Genomic DNA, 27,166 nt, shown 5'->3' on the forward strand with positions numbered 1-27,166 from the left:
AGCAGATTTTAGGTGGATGATGGTATGTTGGCTCAGCAGGTAAAATCTTTATTCCCAGAGAGATCCTGGGATAGTTTCATTGACTCTGGAAGGTAAAGTTGTTTCATATTTCAGCTGTTAGTTCACAACGGAGCACAGAGGCACAGAGGCTGTCAAGGGGGGTGAGTGGTTCAGTTCACCTGGCACAAGGATAAGTCCTCAAAATAAGTGAAAGCTGCCAAGCTGAGCCCCCGGAATGCCCAGTGAAACATTTCATTTAAATATAGGCTGGCATCGAAGCTTGTTGAACATGGTAATCACCCATAATTGTCAAGCAAAAGAGATGCGTGGCTACCAGCCCCTGACATCCTGATTTCAGTGACTTTTATGTGACAAAGGTGTCAACAGATTTAAAGTGTGCCCAGGGACCAGGCTGGGCAGCCCCTTCTAGGAAGCACAGCTGCAGGCGGTTGGCAGCAGAGCGAGGTTGTCTGAAGCTCATTTGGGTTTTAGGAGTTGAAGGTCTGCAAGGGAAGTCTCCTAGGAAATTCACGAGGATCTGAAATCCTAGAGCCAGGTCAGCATTTCTCACTGAGATTTGGAAACTATCCAGAGCGCAGCGTGCACTTCCCCTTGGGAACCCCCATCCGCCTGCCACTCAGGGTGGACGTGTCTCCTGGGGGTCGCTGCTCTGAGACAGGCCACACTCCCACTTTAGCCGCTCGGAGACATCTGAGCCCTTGGTCCTGGCGCCGCTGGCGCTTTCCTGCGTGCCGGCTGCGTCTGACAGTCCTTGAGCTGCCATGTGTGACGAGTCCGCCTTGTGGCTGGGGCTTCACGAAGGTGCAGACTCAGAGCCTGGAGGCTGCTGGCCAGGAGGAGCCCAGGCTACAGCTTTTGGCTCCCTCCCAGAAGCCCTGTGTCACCGTGTGGTTCTCCTAACCTCCGGGCATCCGCTCTCTCTTCACAGCTGTTTGAGGAGAACCAAGCAGCAGTCAGGTTCTCTAAGAAACAGAACCAAAAAACAGTGAATTAAGAGGAGGAGGAGAGAAGGGAGGGGCAGGTGAAGAGACCAGCGGGAGAGGGAGGGAGGATCCTGAGACCTGGTGGCTGCCTGCTGCAGGGCAGGTGCAAATCCAGGCAGGGCGCTTACCTGGGCAGGTGGGGGGAAGCTGCACCTGCATAGATGCCCGGGGGGAATGGGTGGGGGCCAGGGATGCTCTGATCCTGTCTTCCATAAAACAGGCTGTTTTTATAAAACTATTGCCGACCTCTCAAGATTAACCTGGAGATAAGGTGGTTTGCTGGACAGAAAAGTGCAGGCGTGGCGAATGGAATGTGTCTCAGGACGCGGGGCTAACTGTGATCTAAAGCAAGAGGCGCTGAGAAGACTAGAAGAAATCTTCCCGCTCGGGACAGATAACTTAGAAGTGAAAGCAGGCTTGTTCGATAGGTTTTATGCTCAGAAGAGTGTCACCTGGGAAAAGCGAGCATGGACTTGGATGAGAAGGAACTGATGATGAAGATAGAGGAGCAAATCGTGGCAGTGCCTCCCCCCGGCTCATAAAAATCTCTCACCTAAATCCTTCATCATCTTGTGGAACGAGGTTGGAGATTTCCAGCAAAGTGGAAATACAAGTCGGTGCTTGGTAAGTTCCCGAATGCCCCGATACACAAGTAAAATCATGGGTTCAAGGCCAGAGTCCCCCAGTGAACGTGGCCAGCTGTCTTCAGCGTCGGCCTGGTCAGCCTATCTGAGACTTCAGAAGGCCTCAGCGACAGTCTGTGTTTCAGACACCCTGCAGATTGGAGGGGCTAGGTGACCTCTGTGATTGGAATCCAACTGTTTAGATATTGTTCAAAAACCAAAACTTGTCACTGAGCGCAAGCCTGTTCTGAAGTCAACGTTCAGGTGTTTGAAAACAGCTGCGACCTGCATGTCGCTTGTTTGTAAGAAGCGAACATCCCTGGGACACTTCAGCTGTGTCTCCAGAGGGACAGACTGTGGCGCCCGCGCCGAGGCTTGCCCTGTCTTCACTCACGTTGCGGCTCCGTCTTTCCCACAGGCCTGTCGGGACTGTGTCGGCTCCCACTTCTGTTACTCACAGAGGGATCCGGAGAAAAGGCTGCCGCACTGAGAAAGCTCCATCACAGAGGACCGGCTTCCAAAGGTGGGTTGTTTCTGCTAATTGTGGCGCAGAATCCACTTTACTCAATGCAAGGGCCGTGTGCTTGTTTGTAGTGCTGTTGTGTTTCACCTGTGAGTACTTTCCAAGGAGAGGGCAAAGGACCGTCTGCACCCTGCTATTCTACTGTAAAAATGGCCTTGGCGGTTACTTAGGACCCTTTGCTTCCAGTCTCTCGGCACTGAAAGGTCTCGGTCTTCTGTCTGGTTTCTAGAAATGAAGTCAATAGAAAGATGAGTGTCACCTAATTCACAAAACGCCAGCGTTTTGTGTTCCATCTCTTTTTCTCAAGAGGGGCCCAGTGGCCTCCTGGCTTATGGCCTTGGCCAAAGACTTGCTGTGAGGATTGTAACCAAGTTCACTTCTTGGCCTGGGAGAGCAGCCTTCATACAGCTTATTTAAAGGCTGGTGACTATTAACATATTAACTAAAAACATTGCCCAAAGGAGTAAAATCTCCTAATGAAAGAAAGAGAAAAAATAAATAAATAAAGCTGACAAGCTGGTAGCATTAGAATGGATGAAAAATGTGCTCTCCTACCCCTAATTAAGAAAAGGTAAAGTAGGCCAGCTGCACATTTGCATGACAAAGAAAGAAATGCAAACAGAATTGGCTCCAGATTAATCTCCTCTTGAGATTCAAAGTTTAAAGGAGACTAGAAAACAGGGAAATTGTAGAACCTTTTCTTGCAGGAATCTCTGGGCTCTTGACTTAATCCTCCCAGGGAGAAAGGTGGGCTTGGCATGCTGCCAGGCAGGACTCTATAGGGCAAAGCCACTCATTTATCTTTGCTTTCACATTTGTAAACCAGCTTCCTTTTCCCTCTGTCTTTGTAGTTTCTAACTAAAGAACATGTCGCAGCTGCTACCTGAGCTAATGTCTGCTCACCATAGACTTCCGAAGCGGCCGCTGGGCAGGGTGGAAATTCAGAAAGGACAGAATGACTCTAGCATGTCGGGGTGGTGTGTGCAGCAGACAGAGGCTGTGCTGTAGCTGGGCGCTTGCCTTTAAAGCAGGCTTCATGGTCCCCCAGGGAGCCCTGCAGGACTTCTGCAGAGACCCGTGCTGGCCACAAGCTGCTCGCTACCGGGCCGCAGAAGTCCACGTGTATGCAGCGCGAAGGGCCAGAGCTCTGGCTTCCTGTCTCCTGAACGTCAGTTACAAAGAGGAGCGCGCTTGTGTTTATGTTATTTTCCACGTTTTTATTTTTAGCACATTATTCAAAATCCACAAAGATGATGGAGTCATTTTTGAAAACATCTTTCACGACAGAGCATTCCAGATGCCCTGCTGTAGAGGCAGGACTGGCCACAGTGCAGGTTCTCTGATCCCATGCAGACCGGGTAAAGGAGGAGTCAGAGTCCTCAGTAGTTTTGCAGGTTTTTTATTTGGGGTTCACCAGGCATATGGCAGGCAAGGGTGCTGGCTGGTAGGCCCCCCAGCCCCCAGCAAGTCTTCACTCTATCTGGGCTCTCTAGCGTTCGTTCTGCTGCTTCTCAGCTTCTGCTTCAGCTTCGGCTTCTTCTACTGCTGCTGCTGCTGCTCCTGCTGCTGCTGGCGTCCCCGTTACGCCGCCCTTAAAAGCACAGTCTTAGCTCAGCTGAATCCCATCTACCTATGCCCACACCCTGCTCCAGGTGCCCGCCATCAGGCATGCATTCAGGACAAGGATCCATCATCTATCCTGATGGCGGAAGGGCAGAAAAGCCTGACATTTTCTTTACCCTACACCTGCCTTAACTGTCAGCGAACTTGAATTCAACCTCTTCTTCTTTACTCAACTAATGTTCAGCAAATAATTATACGTTCGTACCATGTGTATTCACATTTTTGATGCACATGATTCCTACTGGAAAAGCAACAGCTCCAGTAACTGTAAGCATGATCGTAATTGTGCTGATAATAGTATCATTTGTGTGGTTTTAAAACACTTAACACGGACCACTGGATCCGGCTCTTCTCTCATTTATCGTTTATCGAGGTGGAGGAAGTTACTACGATTCCTGATTTATGAATGAGAAAACTGACATTCAGAGTAGATATGTCAATGTATCATTCTCAAAGTCAAAACACAGGCTTCTAACACAGCGATACTCTGGAAACCTGCTAAACTTATGTCTAACTCAATAATAAGAGAACTGGTAAGAGCTAGTTCATACGGGGATTTCAGAGACCAACGCTGCTTTACCAGAGAAGCGCAGGGCGCCCACCGAGCTCACAAAGACAGAGACAGCGTTGCCTGGACCCCTGGGAGACACACCCCGAAACTGGCCCTTGGGAAGTCTCCGAGAGCGTCATTTCCGTTTGTCTCAGAAAACAGCTGGTTTCACCTGTTGATCTACAACTTTGAGTCTCTGTTTCAGAGGATGAGCATCCTTTGCATAGAACCCCGAGAACACTCTGAGGGGCCTGGCGGGCTCTGCTCCCAGGTGCCCAGACGGGCAGGCAGCTGTCCCTTCCCCAGATGGCTGAATCTGCGTGTTGTGCTGCAAACAAAATCTTAGTTAAAAGCCTCCTCATTAGCAGTGGGTCTGAATCCGTGTTCCTTCTGCTCCATGCAGCCTTTCAATGGCCTGCAGCTCACAGGCAGGGCCACTGAGGAACTGGCCAGAGCGTCTGCTGTTTTGCTGTTTCTCTTTGGGGCAGTGCGCGTGACGCGGTGCTGGGCTGGGGGGGGGGGTCCTCACTCTAATGCTGGCCCCACGTGGCAGGAACTGAGTGGGAGAGTCTTGACTTCCATCCATCTCCATGGACTCTCTGGCAGGGATTGCGCGTGCCCCGAATGAGATGCGGAAGGATGCCGGCTCCTGTTTTCCCTTAAATTCCGTAAATTCGCAGACTTTGGGTACTTGGGACACTGTCCAAAGTATTGCTTGTCCAGTTCTGTTGTTTTCTAGCTGTAAGACTTGAGTGCTCGCTTCGGCAGCACATATACTAAAATTCTAGCTGTAAGACTTGGGGACCTTGCTTCACCACTCTAAGCTGCATTTCTCGTCCATCATTGAGCTATCAGGAGAGCCTCACGCTGCTTTGGTGAGAGGGTAAAAGCTTAGAACCTTCCCCAGGATGCTTCTTCTCACTCCCCTACTTTGCCTCCTGTGACAGCCCCCATTGACATAAAGCTCCTGCTTTGCTGTGCCCCCCTAAAAAAACACCCCCCCCCCAGAGCTGGGAGGCTGTTTGGTTATAGAAATAGACCAGCATCTCCGACAATCTTTTTTCTCAATTGGTATTGATAAATGCTATTTTGGATTCCTTTCTCTTATTTCTAGAAGGATTTAGAACCTGGGTGTAGAGGCAGGAACTGGGCACAGTGCAGGTTCTCTGATCCCATGCAGACCGGGTAAAGGAGGAGTCAGAGTCCTCAGTAGTTTTGCAGGTTTTTTATTTGGGGTTCACCAGGCATATGGCAGGCAAGGGTGCTGGCTGGTAGGCCCCCCAGCCCCCAGCAAGTCTTCACTCTATCTGGGCTCTCTGGCGTTCTTTCTGCTGCTTCTCGGCTTCCGCTTCGGCTTCTGCTGCTGCTACTACTGCTGCTGCTGCTGGTGTCCCCGTGACGCCGCCCTTAAAAGCACAGTCTCAGCTCAGCTGAATCCCATCTACCTATGCCCACACCCTGCTCCAGGTGCCCGCCATCAGGCATGCATTCAGGACAAGGATCTATCATCTATCCTGATGGCGGAAGGGCAGAAAAGCCTGATATTTCCTTTACCCTACACTGGGTAAGGAAGACTGTTAATCTCTTTTGAACCTTATGATGAACTATAAGAAATGGTAGAAAAGATTCTTACTTTTGGTGGTTTTAATGAGTTATTTCTTTTCCATGAGCTTTATTGTAAATGGATAACATCATTAACCTCCATGGGAGAGTGCTTGACAACAAAGATATTTTGGATATAAACTGTCGCGCCCCCCCCCCCCCAGCCAAAGTCTAGCTCTTGGTCAATTCAAGTCCCAAGTTGTAGCCTCAAAAGGATAGTTAAATGTATATATAGGGTTGCATAAACATAATAACCAAGTGGCCATTTTGCGTGACAAAAGCCAGCTCCCTGAAAGATAAAAGTGGAACTAAAATAAAAACCTTTACTGCTTTTTGAATAATTAGGATAGTAACTGTCAGTCGTTGCTTTGACATTGTGAGAAATCTCAAAAGTACGTTTGGACTCAATTCTTCCCCAGCATCTGCTATCAGCCCAGCTGCCTTTTATAAATCACAGGTTCAAGTTTAAAGCCCTGTGCTCACACTAAGCCTGTGAACAACTTGCTCCTTCCAGTACCAACTGGAAAAAGGGCTCACAAATCTGACAAACTTTGCTCAAATAGCTGGAATGGATGCTAATAGTGAGCATTCATTAGAAACAAAATAGCTGACTTTAAAAGAATTTAAATGTCTCTTAGTATGGAAAACATTTAAATAATTCATGGATAATTTCACTTCAGTGTGTTCCTGGTTTCTAATTAAATCCAATTAGAGCTCATCCTTGTGGTCTCTGCATCTTTATTCCAAAGCCTGTTTACATTCATGAGTCTATACTCTGCAGGCTACAAAAGATGCATGTTGTGAGAACTGCAAGGCTGGCATTTAGATTGTTTTGGGTAGAAGGAAGGAGGATTCTTCCTCCTAGGAGCTAGTGAGTGCTCCCCGCGAGGGCCAGACATGAGCTGCTGGTCCTGTTATAGGACAGCCCCGATATTGAACGGGTTCCTGGCTGTGGGTCCTCACCCGCGCGCTTACAAGGGACTTATGAATACTCCACTGCAGGCACACACAGAAGGTTCATAAAAGGTTTATTGACAAGGGAAAAGGAAATAAGGAAAATGGACAACTCAGGGAGAAAATAGGGAAATAAAGTCTTTCATGCGTCCTACCCGATCCGACGACCTGGAAACCCAAAGGCACTCTCAGAGCTGGCCGGACGCTGCGAGCTGGTGGGGAGCCAAAATGGGGGACCCCCCCCCCCCGCCAAGCCCACGTGTCTGGCTTTATACCAACCTGGCTGCTGAACCCCACCCTCAGGTCCCAGCCCCCTTCCCTTGGGTGGGGATGGGATGTGGAGTTCCCAGTGTCTTTGGCTTTGGCCTGGGGTGGGGGTGGAGTCCACGAAGCCTGTATGGAATGAGCTTTAGGACAGCCTTTGCCCCCTAACAGTCCCTTCGGTAATTCTGTCACGAGGCTCCAGAACGGCAACAGTCCCTGTGTTCCTGGGAAGCTGTAGTTTATGTTTGCTCTCTTTTGACAATGGTTTTGTTAAAACTGGGTTGTTAATAACTCCCTAAAGCAAGCTGGTTTGCTGAGCAATGCGATTTGACAAATACTTATTAGTAGCAGCCCTACTCCTAAGATTTGCTTGCCTGCACTGTCCCATTGATTGTCATTAATTATCATGTTTATTCACAAACAAGTTTCTGTGCTCGCTTGTCACTCCAGCGGCTTAGATATTGATTGCAGCCATTTGGACGTGGAACACCCAGATCGAGGCACTCTTGAAAACTTGTCAAAAGGTACAAAAGATTATACTGACAGTCAACAGAACGAAACACAGCGGCATCAGGTTTAAGTAGTTAATCATCTTCCCGGAAGAATGTGCTGGTTCCAAAGGGAACAAGCCAGAGGAACACGAGGCAGTTGCCCACGCCGGCGGTTCCCGCAGACACTCAGGAGTCAGTTAGGCATGTTCTGGTTTATTTTTTTTTTTCTGGTCATTCACCTCCCATAAAATCTCAAAGAACAAAGAACAAGAAACCAACCTGCACCCGTAGGCCTCAGGCAGAGGTGGGAGGCCTTGCGGGGTGACACCCTGTGGGCATCAGCGTGAGCACAATCCTGGCTTCTGGCAAGAAGCGTGTCTCAGAGGCCCGCCCACCCCTATGGGTGGCAGAGGCACCACCGTGTCCCTCCTCCTTCAGCTGTGCCTATGCCGGACCTGGGCAGGACAGTGAATTTCACCTCAGCAGATACCAGGGAGTGTAAGACGCGCTACTCTAGCTTGTGCCGTTAGTGTAGCATGGGGCACCTGCCCTGTCGTGGCACGGGGGATGGGCGTGGGGAATCTCTGAAGCACGGCTGGTCTGAAACATGCCTTCAAAGTGATAGAAATGTGGCTGCTCCTTTGACGCCTCATGGAAGGAGAGCACTGGGTTCACGGGCCACCTCACACTCATTTGCTCAGATGGTAATAAATACAGCAAGTTATGCTTGTAAGTGTTAATAAGTGTCAACAAACATTTTGCAACAAATAAGATGCGCAAAAGCGCATAGCTCTACACTTTCACAGGCAATGGCCGTCTGCTAGTTTGTGAAGCTAAAAAGCAAGATTACGTGAAATCTGTGTTGTCCGGGTCACTCTTTTCATGTCCTCTGAGGACTCGGGCACAAGGTCACGGTCCTTCAAGGACCACTGGTTAGAGTTCCTACTCTATCCAGCCCCAGCGGCCCCTCACACTCTGACACTGGAGGAATAGAAACAAAATTCGGGCCCCCACCCTGTCACAGTCCCCCTTTGTCCACATGCTGAGACGAGGTCTGGGGACGTGATTATATGCCAAGTCTACCTAGTTGACTGACTGGTTACCTGGTTGACAAACTAGTTAACTAGCTAACTGACAAGCGCTTTAACTAGCTGACTGACTTGTTCACTAGCTGACTAACTAGCTGACTAGCTGACTAGTTATCTAGCCGACTAGTTGCTGTGAACACATGCTGTCCCTCTTAGTCTGGCCAGGGGCCCGCATGAACCATTGCATTTCCTTCTTGCTTACGTATGTTTGACTTAGGTAGGTTTGTCTAACGCGGGAGTGGGTTGTGAAGGTGCCTTCAGCAAGCTCTCCCGGCTGAAGGGCCATTCCACTTCTAGAGAGACAAATTTTCAAGCTTGCCTTTCACACCTGGCGTGGGTGGCCTACTCTCTCAAGTGCACGGAGAGCAGCGGTAAATAGTTGTTCTTACATATGCAGCTCGGCAGACATGAGCTGGCTGGACAGTCATTGCGCCGGAAATCTTCTGGTGAGTGAACAAAGGACTGCCATGGAGTTTGCATGTTTGAGTAGGAAGGAGGCAGATCAGAGAAGAGGGGGTGGGTGATGTGCTTCATATTTTGGGGGCGAAATTAGTCGATGAGTATCCAAGCATAGTGTGCCGGCCTGCCTTTCCTAAAGTGCATTCCCAGGATGGCTGATGCCTTTGGAGGCTCGTGGATTTATTCCCGAAACAAGCGAAGCCATAATCCCCGGATCAAGGTGGCTGGTCAGAGTTTAACTCCTGAGCGTGCCTGCAGCTTCTCCTTGCATTGCTTTCTAGAAAATAAAGAGATTGGTGGTGAGATTTGTCCCCTAAGATTTGATTTATGTCATTTCTGAAATGCCCATTCATTACTAAGTGAACCACGTCCCCTCAGCCTACTCCCCTCTCTTCTGTGACTTCTGCCTGAACTGCCCAGTGCTGGGCCAGACTGACAGGGCGTCACTACCAGATAAAGACTCAAATTATGAGCCTCTCCTCTTCTTCCATCACTGGGAAAAACATGAATTGAGCTAAGCAGGGTGCTCAGTGGGGAAGGCAATTTATCTTCTCCGTGGACCTTCTTTTTTGTCAAAGACCAATCACAAGTGATGGGCACACCTGGACTTGAAGTGGCGTCAATCTAGAGAACAATATCCAGTTATTATAGGAGCCTGAGCACTCGAGACGGAGACACACAGACATCTCTGCTTTGCACAGCTCCCCCTCAGTGCGCACAACCTCCGCAGACAACCCAGAGAGTTTGAGTGTGGAGGGCTGTTAAGTCGCCCTCTCCAAGCTGTGGGTCACGGTGACCCAAAATCTGTATTTCCAAGTACACGTGTCATCATTTTATTGCCTGAACTGAGTTGGCCAAGGTCCGCACGGACGTGGCAGGCCTGCCGCCGTCACCTCTCAGTGACCTGCTCCCGGGGTGCGGCGCCCACACTCCTCACAAAAGGGCCCACTCCTTCCTGTGGGCTCTTGCGCTGTGTCCGGAATGTCTCATTCTGTCGCCCGGGCTGTATCTTGGGCTGGACTCTTCCATAATCTTCAGACAGATTTTCTTTATTTACTGTGTATTAACTTGTCCAGAGTCACCGTTGCTAGGTAGGACATCTCCCTCCACCAGTCAGGAGCTCTAGAAATCAGTGTTATCTGTGCCTGCCCTGGCCGTTGCCCCATGGTGGGTAAATGGCCTTTCTGGTTTCGGAGAGGCACCATCTCCTCAGCTAGAACAAAGGAGATGCCCTCCGCCCTGCAGCAGGTGTGTGATTGGGATCCACAAGCCCCCACCCCAGGCCCTCCCGACCCCAGGAGAGCCCGATCATCAGTGTGTGAAGTGGATCAGCCCGCTCTGCCTGTGCTCCCCTCCCATACTCGCTCTCCCCATCTAGTCACACCCTCTGGGGCGCTTAATTTCCTAGCTTTTTCCATTCACTTTGCTCCAGCCTAAAGGCAGAGAGTGCGAGAGCGTCACCTCCAGATTTTCCCAGGTGGTCACCAGGCACATCATAGAACGCACCGTGAAAGAGTGAAGCAGAAAACGATCTTACAGTCCTGGATGTTTTAATATTCCCAGTTACGAAAAAAACAACACCCAGCCTGAGAGCGACCGGTTACCTTTGGCCAGAGGTAGATGGATGATGATCATCATTTATTAATTGGATTCCTTATGGCAGTGCCACACTGAGCACATGGCTTCTGTCACTTGGCTTGGTATTCACAAGAACCCTTTTCATCCTTGTTTTGTAGGTGAGAATGTGGCGATCCAGAGATTAAGTAACTTGCCTAGCTTGACTCAGCGAGCACAAGAGAAAGGGCCTCTGGGCTTATGGCTTTTACCATCCCAGGCCAATATCCTTAAATATTGAGCTATAAATCCTACCAGCCATATTGGATGAGCGAGAACTGTATTTCCTGAGCCATCTTCATCAATGTAATCCGCTCCAATTCACTCAGCATTCAGTCAGGACTGCCCTGAGGAAGCCTGTGCCAGGGAACACGATGGGTGGAGGTGTCTGAATGTGCACTATGATCTGGTGTTCCAGATCATTCCATGACCTCAGGTGGAGAACCTCATGTTCAACTCATCACTGCCCCTCAGCAAAGGGAAACCAAGCCGTCTTCAACCCAGAAATTGTCCAGTAAGTGACAGACTTCGTTATTTATTTGGTGGCATGCATAATGGGGAAATAATCAATATGTCACCGTGGTGGGATTTTCCACAGCTGCATGATTTCTGAAATACCAGACGTGACAGGGTTACACATTTCCTCTAGCCTCCTAGTTAACTGTTGACACATAAACACCAGCTTTGGTATGGCTGAGGGATCGCAGGGCAGGAGTCTGCTACCAAGCATAATCAAAGCTTCCTTTTCCTCATTTCCTTCCAGGCCTGGGTGCCATACTGAGAATTTATAATTAGGTCCTAACGCCAAGCTTGCCAAGAATTTATTTTCAATTTCCATGCTTTGCTATCTCAGCTGTTTCAAACTACATATATCCAAGCTGTAGGAAATGTGTTATTCTAAGTGTTCTGGGGAGTGATTTTTCCAAGCATTTCCAACCTTTTGTTTAGGCATTATCAGAGTTAACTGGAATCAATGACAGAGCGTCCCTGAGCGAGTCCCATTGTGATTGTGGCCGTTCATCAGGCTTTTATGACAAGCTGGCACTACGCTAAGTGTGCTTCGTGGTAGCGTCTCTGAGTCCTTACAGTCATTTCACATGGGAGGTTCTATCGACCTCCTTTCAGTGGCAAGAAACTTAGCTAATGCTGCTAAATAAACTACCGGTTATTCCACCTTACCGTGTTTTGTCTGCCTTCAAACCCAAGCTTTTAGGGCCTCCCTGGTGGCGCAAAGGTTAAGACGCAACCTGTGAAGCTGTCCGCAGCCACTGCAGCACGAGTTCCATCCCCCGGCTGGCCCGGGAGCAACCCACATGGCGCAGCAGACCTCTCCTGTCTCCCCGCTGCTCCCCTCAGCAGTGTATTTCAGTAGATCCACCTGTTCTGCTCCCCACTCTGTCCCTGGTGAATCCTCTCACACCCCCCACCCCCGTGCCGCTGGCCTGTACCTCAGCTCTTGTATGCATAAATAAATAAATCTTTAAAAAAAAAAAAAAAGGAACATTCAAACCCAAGCTTCTAAGTACTACAGTATGCATTTGCAACAACTGCTTCAGAGTTCTGTTATTGCTGGTTGTTACTTCTTTGTTTCTGGCTGGAGTTACTATCATCCCTGTTTTTTGACTGTAGAATCTCAAATACTGCTCAATTCTGTGACCTCCTGATCTTGTATCTGAGACATGGAAGAGTTGGAAATCAATACTTTTCCACTTTTTAAATACTTTTATATGATACAGTAGATCGCTGATACGTTCCTTGCAGAAAAACATTTTGTATTTGAAAGCATCATAAGGGTGAGATAAAACACACGCAGCTGAGTTGTAATCTGATAAGATAGGGGTGTGTGTGCGTGTCCATGTCCCTGTCTCAGCGTGTGGCACCAGGGCACATACATGCCAGTAGAGTGACTTGACAGCATGTGCAGCCCCAAAGTAGCTGAAACTGAAGCAACTTTTTGTTAAGGATGCAAAGCATGAAGTAGTTTGACTGGTTTATACTGAAACCAAGTGTTTTCTCATCTCCGTACAAGAAGGTCCTGTGTGTCTGGGCGTGCACGGGGGTTGCGTCCGTGTGTAGACGCGACCCCTGCATGGCAACACCCCCCCCCCAGCATCTGGGATGGGCTCTCCCCACAGTGTATAAGAGTCCTGGGATTTGGGCCCTTGATGAGTCATTTTCCAGTGACCAGGGGACCGCGGGCTGGGCCGGAAGTGCGGAGTCCAGGGCCTGCAGGGGTTCCCGTCTGAACCTGACAGTTCCCACTGTTGCTCCTGCACGCCCTGCTTTTCTACCTCGTCTTCTCTTGTGTCTTCTTACATAGGACAACTGCAACAGGAAAAGGCCAGGTGTACAATACAACAACCTCTTAGTAACTCGGGGCAACGTCGCTTTTTAAATTTTACTAAATTTCTCCCCAGTCCCTGCTGTGTACTGAAACGCTGCAGCTCCCCACTTGCTTGCCTAGAATTTCTTTCTTAATTCCCTCCCTCCTGTCTCCAAAAGGGGCTTCCTGAAATACATCAGATCGCAAGGACACCGCTTCGTGCTCCTGCTCTGTCCTCACCGTCCCTTCTCCCCGCGCTCAGCTCCGGAGCTCAGCACCAGACCACGCTGTGCTTTTCCAGCCTCGTCCGTTAGGACTTGCTCAGCTCTCACCAAAGGCACCGCTTACAGCGGTGTAGACATGAACACCGCAGCCCGTCCCGCGTGTGCCGAGCAAGAGAAAGCTCTGTGCGGGGCCCCAGGGAGCGCGTGCCCCTCCTCTGTGATCTCCCCAGCGCTGTTCTCTTTCCTGAATTAGCTTCCACTTCACGTGACTTCCCCCAGGTGACAGGGTGACGGCCAGGAGCAGTGACGTCAGCCTCCGTGTGTGCGTCCTCGCTCCGATTCTGCACTCTGGCTGCAAGGACACGGGTGTGCGTCGCTGTAGGGACTGTGGTGATAGATATAATTAGACCATAGACAGTCAGAGCAAATCACACACACACAGACGTCAGTAGAGAGGTGATAGCGGTAGACCCATATGCCGTTTACACCTGTTTATCCACGCAGCACACCTGTTGCCCTGGATCGTACATAGAGGACCTCACTGTGGTCTTACTGCATGGAGCAGTCAGCCGCACACCAGCCAGGCCATCACTTGTAAGCCTGGAGGCCCTGCGTGTTCTCGCCTGTGCTCTGGGTGAAGCCCAAGTCCTAACTTGGCAAAGCTTTGCCAATTTATAGAAACATACTTGACCCTGATGATACAGGTTTGTCTTCACCACGTTCCAATTAGCTCGTCAATCTGCCACTGCTGCGTGTGTGTGTGTGTGTGTGTGTGTGTGTGTGTGTTAGGGGCAAAAGGAGATGGGGGGGGCCTATATACTTAGCACTAAGTTCTACCAGTCTGGTCTTGCGAGGCTGCTGAAGACGTGACACCTTGTGCATCCCTCCCCGTGAGCTGGGTCACGCCTGATGAAGACACAGCTTATGGTGCTTTGAGAAAATCTGAATCAAAACTCTCTCCCTGTGACTTCCACCCGCTCCTTCTGCTTTTATACTCATTCAGCACTTTCCTCCTTAGTTGAAAGAGATAAATGCTAATTGAAGGACTATTATTCCCACTGAATAGCACAAGTTTTTACCTCTGCAGCCTATCAAAGCATCTTTGCAACTCTTCATTAACCTCCAAGGATGATCCCTGGGAGATAGATCGTTTAACAGCAGCGACTCGGAAACAGAAATTGCCCAGAATACTCTACCGCCGAGACTTTCATCATCTGATTTTGGAGAAATGCTTTCTGGCCCACTTTCATTCCCCTTCTCACTGGATAAAATTTAATGCGACTCGCCACATACCATGGTAATTTGCGACTTTCCTCTGAGGAAGGAAATGTGTATCTGCCCTAAATTTTTTGACCTGGTATAGTAGGGAATCGCCCGTTCTGTCCTCTGCCCTGTGTCTGGAGGCTGCCACGGTGGGGGACAGGGCAGCACCGCTGCCATCAAACCCCCCAACAGAGGCGCAAGACGAGCTCTCTTTATGCATTTGCTGCACACTTGTGGCCTGTAAGAGCAGCTTCATAAACGTTTATTTCCCCAAACATAAGAGAATCATCAAGTCCCCGCTCACTAAACGGAGCAGCACTAATCTAATTTCATTACTTGCCATGGAACATGGGGCTAAAAGGCCATTAAGCTTCCGAGCATGATCGTTTCTCATTCTAAACAGCCAGGGGAAAGGGAGCCCACTCGGGGAACTGGGGGGCGCAGGGCTCCCCAACCCGGGCCGTTACCACCTTCCAGCCATGGTCTCCCCTCGGCCAGCCACTCCCTCACGTGCGGTGGAAGGGTCCAGGCAAGAGTCTAAGCAGGTGCTGGTTTCGGAGCCTCATTTATTTTTATTAAGAACAGATGGAGGCAGAAGTCCTCTGAGCACTTGGTTAGCATCCTGCCATTCCCTGAACAGCAGCCAGCAGAGCGCAGGACAGAGGCTCGGTCCATCTGCTGACCCGCCTCCCGTGCCCGCGCAGAGCCAGGCGCTACAACTGGTGTGTCAGGAAGCACGATGGAGGGCCCAGGCTGCTCGGCACCCTGGGCCTTCATAGAGACTGCGTGACTGCGAACAGCCCTTCCCGACTCAGCAGAGGCCCCAGCATGTGAGTGATGACTCTCGTCACGAAGGATAATGATCCCTTTTTAGCACCTGTAGCTAAGGGCAGACCCCCAAAATATTCTTTTTAAAAAAAAAAATTTTTATTTATGCATACAAGAGCTGGGGTGCAGGCCAGAGGTGTGGGGGTGAGAGGACTCCCTAGAGACAGAACGGGGAGCAGAACAGGTGGATCCACTGAAACACACTGCTGAGGGGAGCAGCGGGGAGACAGGAGAGGTCTGCCGCACCATGTGGGTAGCTCCCTGGCCGGGGATGGAACTCATGCTGCAATGGCTGCAGGCAGCTTCACAGTGCTGAGACTTTAACCCTTGCACCACGAGGGAGGCCCCCCAATATAGTCTTTTACTTTTTTTCTAGTTTATGTTCTATACATTATGTTTATGTTCTCTATATTTCAAGTAAATACTTTGACTCTATGGACGTTTTGGAACCTTGCTCCACTCTAATTATTCAACTGGATATAAAGCCAGGTGGGTCGAGTGCGCTGTTCTTTCCAGCAGAGTCTGTGTTCCTGATGTGTCTCTGTGGCCAGCCAGCTGCGTTGGGACATTTGTCTATGGAGAACCATATTGTTCTCTTAACAACTTAAATTTTTTTCCAGGGTAGAAATTCTCTTGGTTTCCTATAATGAGGACCTGGGCAACATAAAACATCATCTCACTGCCAAAGAGACAGTAGTATTAGTACTGGGAGTTGTGTTTCTGACTGAAGATGCAATATCGAATGTTTTATAGAACAGTGAAAAAGTGTAATGAAAGAGGCATAAAATCCAGGGTTGCTTGTCTCCTAGGATAATTTATATTTTGACACTTAAAAGCACAATGTGTTACGCACGTCTGTGTTGTGTGATATTATGTCCACCTTATAAAAATCTGTCTTCTCTGTATCACTCTGAATATGCCAGCAAATTGCTTCTCACTTTGGGATTAGATGAGCACCGATGAAAACTCACACTCTGGAATGGTTTTCCATGCTGTGCAAGCCTTTCTGTGGTTCACTGGCTAAACCACGTAGGTATTTTTGGCCTCAAGCATGATCCCCGCTCACTTAAGTCCTGGATGCATCTCCCCGGGGCCTGTCTCAGGGTGGGCTCCACATTCTTCTGCAGGTTGCTATAAACACAGCTGGTATTAGATGGTCTCGAATCTTGTTGAGGATGTGGGGGGCAGGGAAGAATATGCGTTTTGTCTGTTATGGAAAATGTAGTCGGACTGTGGGTTATGAAATAGTTTGTGGAAAGTATCATTTCTCTTACTTGGGGTGACTTTTTCAAGTTTAAGACGAGCTGCTCTCCATGAAAAAAATGGCGAGGTACTGCCAGCCACCAGTCTTCCAGGAGCTCAACAATTGAGAGACAGAGACCAGAAGGCCTATCAGCAGGCCTCCCTGGCAGCGCAGGGGTTAAGTCTCAGCACTGTCAAGCTATTGGCAGCCACTGCAGCACAAGTTCAATCCCTGCCAGGGAGCTACCCACACGGTGCAGCAGACCTCTCCTGTCTCCCTGCTGCTTCCTTCAGTGGATCTGCCTGTTCTGCTCCCCACCCTGTCTCTGGTGAATCCTCTCACCCCCGCACCTCTGGCCTGTACCCCAGCTCTTGTAGGCATAAATAAAAAAATAATAATTAAAAAAAAAAAGAAATCAGACTATTAGAAGCAAAGGGCCAGAGGGCGAAGCAGTGGGCTTCTGGGCATCATCTCACTTGAATGAGGCAGTGACTCGGCTTCTGCAATGGGGTGGGGAGAGGATCCAGTGCTGTAACCCCGGCAGCACATCCCCTTCAACACTGGCATAGTCCTAACATGTTATCAGTCCAAACTGACCCTACGAATAATTGAATTTCATTGCTAATATTTTAACATCGAGTTTTCTTGATGCTTCAGGTAATGTTCTGTGTGAAGGGTATCTAATATATACCTAATATATTAGAACACATGAAACAACGTGACTATATAATAAATCTGTAATGCATGCGGTAAATGTACGTTTGCATATACACATGCACATATGTACGTGTATATGCATGTGTGTGTGTGTAAATTCAGGTAACAGTACTTGAAATAGTATAAGCGCTTAGTGGTGGCATTTGTGTGTGTCCTCAGTGGCTCATATAAACGTATGCAACGTCATGAGATAGGCCCAGGAGATTCCTGTTTTGGAAGAACTTGAGGTGTGGCGAGGCCGTGGTCGCAAGGTGGAGCGGGGCCTGCGCTTGGGTAGAGCGCAGGAAATGGGTATGTAGGCTTTGGGGCTGTAGGGTCTCTTGGTCACTACTTTTCTCTGCTTTTATGGCATCCACAGGCAATAGGTGCAGCTGTATGGGATCATTATTTTTTAGCTTTTTGTAACTGAAAATCTACATCCAAGACCCGTGGCCGTACACACCGGTGACGGGCAGCTTGGGAGGGGGCCACGGCGTGTGCTCACCTCTGTTCTGACGCCTCCCACTGCAGGTGTGCGTGGGGTCCATGAACACCCAGAATTGTCAGCCTGGAGGCCTCTTAACTCGCCCGTTCTGCAGCCGACGTTTTACCGGGTGATTGGCCTGTCTGCGGATGCTTGAGGAGCCCGCTAGGACCCCTCTCCTTCAGAACAGCAGGTTATTTTGTGCAGGCTGATTCCTCAGGACACTCATGATTAAATAAGGAATGTGCAACTCTGTGATCACAGGGAAAAAAACAAAACCCTGTGCTCGTAAAAGTCACACTTGGCAGGACACAAAATAAAAGTAACTTGCAGTTACCATGAGGGTTTTTAGGACAGTGTCACCTGAGCAGCCTTCCAGGTCCCAGCTAGATATTCCAGAATAACGGGCAAGATGTGCGTTCAGCAAGTGTTCTCATTAAAAAGAGAATCTCGGGTCAAAGAAGCGTAGGGAATCATCGTAACCCACCCCGGTCTTAGAAACCCCACATGCTCATTAGCCTATTCTAGGCGGGCTCTGGGAAGCCCTGCAGGTCTCTGGGTTACTTTAATTTGGTGTTTCACAAACTTAACTATCTGGAACCCCTTTCATGAGAAATGTTTTTAAATATTTTAAGGGACTCTAGAAACCAGGATTTAAGCAAAAATTTAGGAGACGATATGGAATAGTGGGAATCAGCTGCCCAGGCCCGTCCAAGCCAGCCCAGTTTCTCTGAGCATTTGGAACAACTGCAGGACCTTTGTGATGTTCTGAAATGTTGTGTCATCCCATCCTCCTGACATGAATACATTTCATGGCCACAATAACACTGTTCCAAGTAACCTGAGCTTTCTATGCCTCAGTTACCTCCTCTCTGAAATAGGAACAGGGATTTTCCTGCCTCAATTAAAAGAGCTAATAAACAAACTGCTGAGAACCCTGCTCGATAGGTCGGTGTTCAGGGTGTGTCAGCTCTGATATTACCGACGGTGACAGCGTCAGCTGACACCCAAAAGCCCCCACAGAGACTTCAAGGCCCTGGCCCAGGCCCTCTGGAGTTTTGAGGTGACAGAATTGTCTTCTGTCCTCATGTCATATATGGCCGCCCCATTTGGAATGGGGCCCGTGTGGCTGAGGAACTCAATCTGAAACTTTATTCCTTTTCATGAATGTCCATGTACAGACGTGGCCGTCGGCTGCCACTCTGGCCCCGTGGCCCCAGGTGCAGGGCGCTCACTTTCCGTAGATGTTAAAGGGAGCTGATGGGTGCTCCCGCCACCTCAGGCCCCGGGCGCCCACCGCACCACGGATGGGCCCATGCGTGTAGTAAAACCACATACGAAATAGAAAAAGTGAACAGTTAAAATGGTGCTCTTTGAAAATGTAAAAATGTCCAAGTTTGACCTGTAACCTGAAGCGGTTAAAACTAGACTGAGGCTCTGACCCATCCATCTCCTTAATGCCCCATAAAACTTTATGAGGCTCTTTAAGAAACGGAGCTTATCATTCTCGGGGTGAAGCTGCCCCTGGCTGCCCTGAGCGGCGCCGTCCCCTCCTGTTTCGCTCACGAGCTACTGGAGGAAGAAAAGCTTCTGCCGCAGCCCCTGTCTGGAGAGCCGCAGCCACGCAGAGGAAGCGCTGGATGAGCAGCTGGGGACATTCCTAGCGAACATCTGGAAGAGCAGGTGATGCTCTGGGAACCAGCGGGTTCTCAGTGCCCCCTGCGTTCTTGGCTCGATGTCCGGGGTGGAGGAAGAGCAGGGGAGGCAGGGCGCAGGCCTGGGGCCAGGGCCTGGAGGAGGGTGGACCCTGAAATCTACTCTGAAGCACTTAAGTGATTTTGAGCTTGAGATGAGCGGGGGGTTGTCTGAAAGCAGGTCGTGGGGCCACGGCGGGGGGTGCAGAAGCAGAAGCTATCACAGATGAGTGAAGACCAAGGCAGTTAGCGGCAAAGTGCTGAGATTCCAAATGAAACAGGGCGAGCAGCCCGGAGCCCCTTCATGCTCATCCCGCCAGCGGGCACCCCCTCTGGAGGTCTCCTTCCTGCCCGAGGCGCCCCTCGTGGTGCTCCCTCTCCCGGGATTGCGGTCATCTCTACCCGCTGACAGCCCCCACCTTGGAGCCGCCGTCCCTGCGGGGTTCACTCGCCTGAGTGCGCCCCCTCACCGTGCCCCCCGAATGGCCTCTCTCTGTCCTGACCACGCGGGTCCAGGCTCCTGTCGGTCTGACCTGGAGCCAGCGGCAGACCGGTCCTCCCTGCCGGCTCCTTCCCTGTCTTCTCTCCTTCGGGCGAGGCCGACGTGATCTGTGTACAGCGAGCGCGGGCCTGTCTGCTGCTTCTGGATGGTCTCAGCTCCCGCGGCCTGGAGAGCGCCATCATCAAAGACGCGCCACACTGTGTGCCCCTGCACGCCACAGCTCACATGCCGGCCGGCGCGAGGCATGCTGCCCTGGGGGCCCATCCTCCCAGCCTTTTCTGTGGCCTGTGGAATGGCCCCATGTGGGTCTCTGCGGGCTTGACGCTGTCTCCACCCGGCAGGCCGTGGACCACGCTGACGGCGCGCACGGAGCACTTTTCAGGGCTTCCAGACCCGACCAATTTTTTCAGGCGGTCCCTCCTCTCCTGCCCATCTTTTGTGGAACTGGTGCCCCCTCTTTGACGGTAACAGGGTCCTTTGGGTCCTTTTAATGTAACTTGTGACACTCTGTGGCCCAATTAGTTGCCTCTTGTTGTTTCTCCAAATGTTTGCTCCTTAAATGGAAGCTCCTGGGCTCATTCCCACTCCGGTGTCCGGCACCTGGCACAGCCCAGGTATCTGGCTTCATAGACGCAGTGAGTCTCGAAGTAGATGGGAGGGTGTTTGAAAGGCAAGGAGAGGAAGAAACCTTGTAATGCTGGCATGTGGATTCAGAGCTGTGTCCAGAACACTGACCATGTGGTCTGTGACCGAGATCTGTAGCCCCACTGTGTGCAGCCTCTCAGCAGGAGCCATTTGACTCCACTTGGATTCAAGTGCAAGGAAGGATCGGAAGACCTTCTCAGCAAGGGTGACCTGTTGGCAGGGGCGGAAGGATGATAGATCAGCTCCTAAAAATCCAGAGGTTGTTTTTCCTGTGAAGAATCTCAAATGAGAGAAGTGGGGAAAAAACCAGGGTGGCCGTTCCTGTCCAGTGCCGGCATCACGTCATCCCGGTGGCGTGTGGAAAATGCCATGTAAATGTGTGCACAGGCCTGGGCACCCCAAGGAGCAGAAGGGGGACCGTTGTTTCTGTGGGTGGTGCTGGGGCCGTGGACTCAGGAGTCCTGGAAGTGATGACCCGCGACCTTCCAGAAGCCTGCGCGTGGCTGATTTGACTTTCACCTTTCATCTGCGATGGGGTTGGTTCTCTCATTCAGCAGAGACGTGCTGAGTGTCACAGAGGCTATTTACTCTAATTTTGTTAAATTTTAGAGTCACATCAAAATTATGAGATCACGTTATATTACAAAGTAATCCCTAGATGGTCAGTGTAGTTAGGCTGTTTATTCCCTGGGATGCTCTCCATTCCAGAATACCGAGACCAGTCTCACGGCAGCACGGGCACCTACTGCTGGACAGGTGAGGGGCACCTGGCACCTGGGCAGTGCGAATCTAGGGTCTGTATCTACCGTGTATCGTCCAGAGGCTGTTGCTCTCTCTCTCTTTTTTTTTTAAAGATTTATTTATTTATGCATACAAGAGCTGGGGTGCAGGCCAGAGGTGCGGGGGATTGGTAAGAGGATTCCCCAGAGACAGAGTGAGGAGCAGAACAGGCGGATCTACTGAAATCCACTGCTGACGGGAGCAGCAGGGAGACAGGAGAGGTCTGCTGCGCCCTGTGGGCAGCTCCCTGAGCGGGGATCGAACTTGTGCTGCAGTGGCTGGCAATAGCATCATAGTGCTGAGACTTAACCCCTGCGCCACCAGGGAGGCCCGCTGTTGCTCTCTCCCTCTTGCCTCTGCTTTCCATGACTTTATTCCCAGAAAAAAACTCTCTAGACATATTCCAGCCCCTAGAAAAAGTGGAGTATTCTGCCCCCCGCCCCCAAATTTCTCGCAGTTGTCACGGTCAACTCGGGTTACGTCTTTCTTGGGCTTACACATCCCTGAGCTTACTGCAAGGTCCGGGGGGTGGACTGGTCTGATGGCCAGGCTGGGATCTCACATCTGACCCTGAACCCAGGAGTAAGAGTAACTCCCTGTAAGCCACATGGGTGGAGTGAGGGAAAGGTGAGCCCAGAGGGGTGTGGGGTAAAGCCGGGGAAATGATCTCCCCGGAGAACGTGGCCTATACCTACTTTACTTTGTCAGTTTTTCTCCAGTACAAAAAAAAAAGGTGAAATCATGCAACTATTTCAAGTGAGCCTATTTCATGTTTTGAAATAGTCTTAAATACATTGTTTTCAGTTAGAAACGACCTAAATATAACCTCCAGGGCAGGCACGTTCCCTGGCGTCTGTGTGATGTGGACGGTCTTACGCCGAATGAGGCCGGGTGGCTGATCACCCCCACCCGTGCGTGTGAGTGCCTGAAGGGCTTCCCTTGTGGTGGGGATCATTTTCTGCTTTCCCCTGAGAAGGCGTCAGTGTTTCTACCTTTGAACCCTCTTGGCACTTCGATGGGCCATCTCGGAGGGCTTTCCACGGTCCGCCTTGAAATGGAAATGCGTGTGTGCACCTTGGTGCCGCGGTAGGTGCGCCTGGAAGAGGATCTTCTTCCTCTCTTCTGTGCATCCTCCTTCAGTGCTGGACACTGGCGCCTGCGAACATGAGGTGCCAAGTGCTACCTCCAGCGGAATCCACTCTCCTGCCCGGTAGATCACCGTGCAGACGCCGCATCCTTTCATCCACTTCATGCCGGGACTGGCTGCTCCATCACGGGGGCGCCTCTCCCGAGCCTGGCACCAGTGCTGTCCCGGGCCTGACCACACACGATGCCCTCTCTGGGGTGCACAGACCCACTAAGGGCCCCCACACACCCCTATCGGACTATGGTTCCCAACTAGGGTGGTTTTGCCCCAGGGGACATTAATCAATGACTGGAGACATTTCATTATCACAGTGAGGGGGGAGCTCCTGGTGTCTGTGCGTGGGGCTGGGGTCCTGCCATTCACCCCAGTATCCTCCACACAACCAAGACTTTCCTCACCTGAAGTGCCGGTCGTGCTAAGGCGGAGAACCCCTGTCTTGGAATAATCAGATTCTCACTCACAGCCATCGACAAGGAACACGGACAGAGTCCAAAATCCTCCTGAACTCATGTTCGTAATGAATTACGAAACATAAATTTTAGCCATTTTTTCTGATTTCCTGCTGCAGAATTAGCTATCAGTTTGCATAATTGCATGTAAATGTAAGCCAGCCTCGCCGGGCATAATTTAGGAACCTAAACAGGATGTCACTTCGTTAATTGCCACCAGTTTACTAATGTTGTGTGCTGTCGGGGGTGACTCTGTACCAGACCAATTAGTCTGTTTTCAAATCAAACCAGGGGACAGGATTAAGAAAAGGGTTTACACTAAAAGTCTGAGTTTTATCTTTGTCCTCAAAGCCAAACAGGCCTGGGAAAGGCAGTATCTCTTTTTAGGATTTGATCAGCCTCCTTCCTTTGGAGACTGGATTTATTGGAGGCGGGCGATGCTATCGTATCAGAGTCCAAATCCGATTTCCCGAGAGAGTGATGAAGCCGGGGATAAAGTCCGGAACTTTGTCTTTGCCAATCAGCTTAAATGGCCCCGACCTCAGGGTTCCAACAGAGGGTGTGCATGTTGGGCAAATCCATTGTTCCAGGCCAGAAACACCACGGAGGACAGAGGTATGCGCTGAAGATCGCTGCCGCCTGGGTCCTGCGCGCACAGCCAGGAGGGTCCGCTTCTCTCTGGTGAGTTCTCTCCACGTTCATCACTGTTCCCCAGATGGGGAAGGCAGATCCTCTGGGAAGCCAAAAAAATTTTTTTTAAGTTTCTAGTGAGCAGTGAGCCGCTGAGCAGAAGTTGAGGTGTGAGAGGAAACTGTGACAGTCTAGAAACCACTGTGGTTCCCCGGGTGGGCATCGCTGTCCAGGGGACGCCCCTGCGTCGCTTCTACAGACCTGTGTGGAGTGACAAGTACGGGAAAGGGGCGCAGGGGCCCATCTTGCGGGTGTTTGCCGTCTTGGGGGGCTCTCGAGGGCTGTGGGCAGCGGGCGAGTGTTTCAGCCAGAGAGAGACGTCGAGGTCTGTGCCTTGTGCGGTTCACTTCAGCCGCCTCGGGGAGAGGAAAGGGGAGAAATTGGGCCAGGTCGCTCCCCGGGGCCCTGTCTGAACGTCTACGCTTGTGGCTTGAACTCCTGCGTTCGCACGGGCAACTGTCCACGCGTGCCCACGCTGGCTCCGCGGCCCCCAGTCTTCCCGTGGGTCACGCACATTTACCGATGAACACTGCGCCTGAGCTGTTGACCGCGGAGCCAGCGTGGGCTCCCGTGCATTCCCTGGTGACGAGCTGCTCACGGCCTTGCTGCTTGCAGGGCTCCTACTCCCTGGCGCCCGTGTCCAGGAATGTGAGACCCGCTGAGAACACTTGACGGAGCGATCCACACGGATGGATGTTAGGAAGGAAGCGCGTGGAGCAGAGAGAGAGTGAACACCAGACAGCCTGGTGCAGATTGTGAAAGGAGGGCCAGGAAGCCCTCCCCGAGGACTGCAGGAAGGCAGAGACGGGAAGGCCGGGGTGGGCCCTGAGTCCACTGGTGCAGGGGGAGGTGAGCGTCCGCCCTGAGGCCGACAGCAGCTCCAGCCCCGGAATTCGAGCACTGGGGCCTGGCCTTCTCTGGGGACACACCCGCCCCGACGGCGGCCCCTTTCCACAGCGCGCCGTCTTGCTGGACAAGCTGGAGCCTAGTTAGGAAGCACAAATCAACAGATTTCCTTTTCTCCAGTCCTCCGGACGTGGTGTCCCAACGACACCCTTTTGCTGCCCCTGTGTGACATCTCAGGCAGGTTTGGGAGTGTCGCGTCCCTCTGAGTTACACAAGGGGCCCCTTCCAGTCGCTGAACCCTGGACTCCAGTGAGAATGTCAGAATGTCAAGGTTAAGTCAAAGACTTTATCCGCCAGGAGCCTGGGGGTGGCCTGGCCCCCTGCTCGAGCATTTCCTGGGCTCCCCTGCCGCTCCACAGCGTGGCCCGTGCAGGTTTAATCCGTCTTTGGACGCTTGGGAAGCACCCGCCTCTTCTCGCTCACCTGGGAGCAGGAGGGAGCGGGGGCTCCAGCTGTCCTTTTGTACGAGGGCGTCTGTCTCCCCTCGGGTGGGGGGTCTGACCCATGGCTGGAAGCTGAGGGTCAGGCCAGCGGTGCTGGCCTGGGGTAGGCCACACAGGAGGCCCAGCTCACTTCAGGGTGTGGATGGTCTGGCCCTTTGGTGTTTGGGCCAAAAGTAAGCAGCCTGAGCAGCGAGGGGGAGAGAGTGAGAAGAGTGGGCACGGGCCAAGCCATGCCAAGCCTATAGCCCCACTGCCAGGAAGCAGGAGTTGTAAATGAAGCCATGCATGCGGTCAGGGCATACTCAGTGGCGCGATGAAATTCAGCATCTCCCAAGTGTTTTTGACAAGACTTGGGCTAAGGGAGCTCATGCCAGCTCATGAGCTCCGCTGCGTTCTGCCACCTGGACCAGCATCGGCGTGTTTTTGAAAAAGTTGACACCAGAGAAGACCGAGGAATAACAGCGCACGTGTAATTCCAAATGTTTTATCTTTCATTCCCATGATACCCAGAATAAATGACTCTACTTCAAACTTTCAGAGATGAGTAGTTCATCAGAGAATAAATATAAATCAGGTCCATTAAGAATCAGTGCTGCGAAGTCCTTCAGCAAGTGGCCACCTTCTAAGGGCCGTTACATGTTAGCACTGAGTCCTCCGCAGGTCTCGACTGGCTGATTTCAGACGTAGACTGTGCACCAGTTGTTTGATATTTGGCAGCAAAATGGCTCCCAGGGAGAGCATAAGATTTGGCCTCAGGAGGCCCAGGCCTCGTCCACGGTCAGCTGCTGGCCTGGCCGTCACAGGTGCGCCTCTCACCCCTGCATCCTCGCTGAGAGATCAGATTTCTATGCCAGCTGTTGTAAATGTTGCAACAGCTGTTATGGTGGATAAAGGTTTGCAAGACCATATTAAAATGAGCATTGAGTACGTGGAAGACTTTCCCATCATCCTTCTGGTGGACTCATTCCTGTCATCATACCATGTTTGTCTTTCTTTTAACTACCTGAGCTTGTTTTACATGGAGAGACGTCACTGGTGCATGTGGAAGGGCTGAGCTGACACAAACAGCTGAGAATCACAAACAAGTCGCTATTTTCTGAATGACTATGACTTTTTTCTTCTTTGGTGACAAGATTACGACCTTTTTACTGAATTAAATTTTAAAATGATTTCTTGGATATTGAGCTAGAAATTTCATCTTAATTATATGAATTAAATATGGGATCAATAAACAGTAATTGAAGAGTAAATCACAGCAAAGACATTCATGTTGCTAGATGTGTGTGCGACATGGAGGTTGAGGGAGAATCTAGAGATAGCCACTCTCAAAATGCATGTTGACTAGAAACAATCATTTCTTTAGCACTTGACAACTGGAATTGGTCTTAGAGTCTTTGACGTCAACATTCTTATGACTTAAGAGGAAGTTGAGATTCAAAGAAAAAAATCTTTGCCTCAAATCAAAAAGTGTGCTGAGGGCAGACAGGTGCCATAATCCCTGGCCCCCAACTTCATTAAGCGATGATCAATATTTACAGAAAAAACATACACGCGAAGGATGGAAACCCACTGTCAGAACTCATGTCTACTCACCGCCATTGCTCCGTGTCTGCAGCAAGTGTCGAGGGTTCTTACCAGGAGCTGCAGCAAACCTCAGGTCCAGCATTTTCTTCTTTGAAATGAACACCTTTCAGTGAGAATCCAACCCAGGAAATGATTGACCGAGGCTGAAGCCCCTGTCCCGATTTCGTCTCCGGACTGTGCCAGCGACGCAACCTGTGTCTTATTTTGAACATGATGCATTTCACTAGCTCAGTTTTGAACTGACTACAGAAAATGAGACTGAAGCCATTTTACAGAGAATTTGCTGAAATCAATTTAGATGTAAGAAAAATTAGAATAAGAAAATAAAATTCTTAGCCAGGTGATATATGTAAATGGAGGGAGAGATTCCTTTCAAAAGCTGGCTTAAAATCCCCAAACCATTATTTAAATATCAACAGTAGTTTGTTAAGTGAATCACTCAATCAGGCTTTCAATGGCACACTAATGAG

The 27,166-nt window shown here is 50.6% G+C and overlaps 1 long non-coding RNA gene across 1 annotated transcript; it reads left to right on the forward strand.

Annotated features, from left to right (window-relative positions):
• Nucleotides 1–1,556: 1,556 nt before the first annotated feature.
• LOC129146502 (uncharacterized) lies at nt 1,557–23,745 on the forward strand. The gene is made up of 4 exons (XR_008553320.1): nt 1,557–1,628; nt 2,046–2,150; nt 10,918–11,309; nt 23,664–23,745. It is a non-coding gene; the product is annotated as an uncharacterized LOC129146502 (long non-coding RNA).
• The last annotated feature ends 3,421 nt before the right edge of the window (nt 23,746–27,166 follow it).

Source organism: Talpa occidentalis, unplaced genomic scaffold (assembly GCF_014898055.3).
Source record: "Talpa occidentalis isolate TD23 unplaced genomic scaffold, MPIMG_talOcc4v2.1 talOcc4.10, whole genome shotgun sequence".
NCBI classification, from domain to species: Eukaryota; Metazoa; Chordata; class Mammalia; order Eulipotyphla; family Talpidae; genus Talpa; species Talpa occidentalis.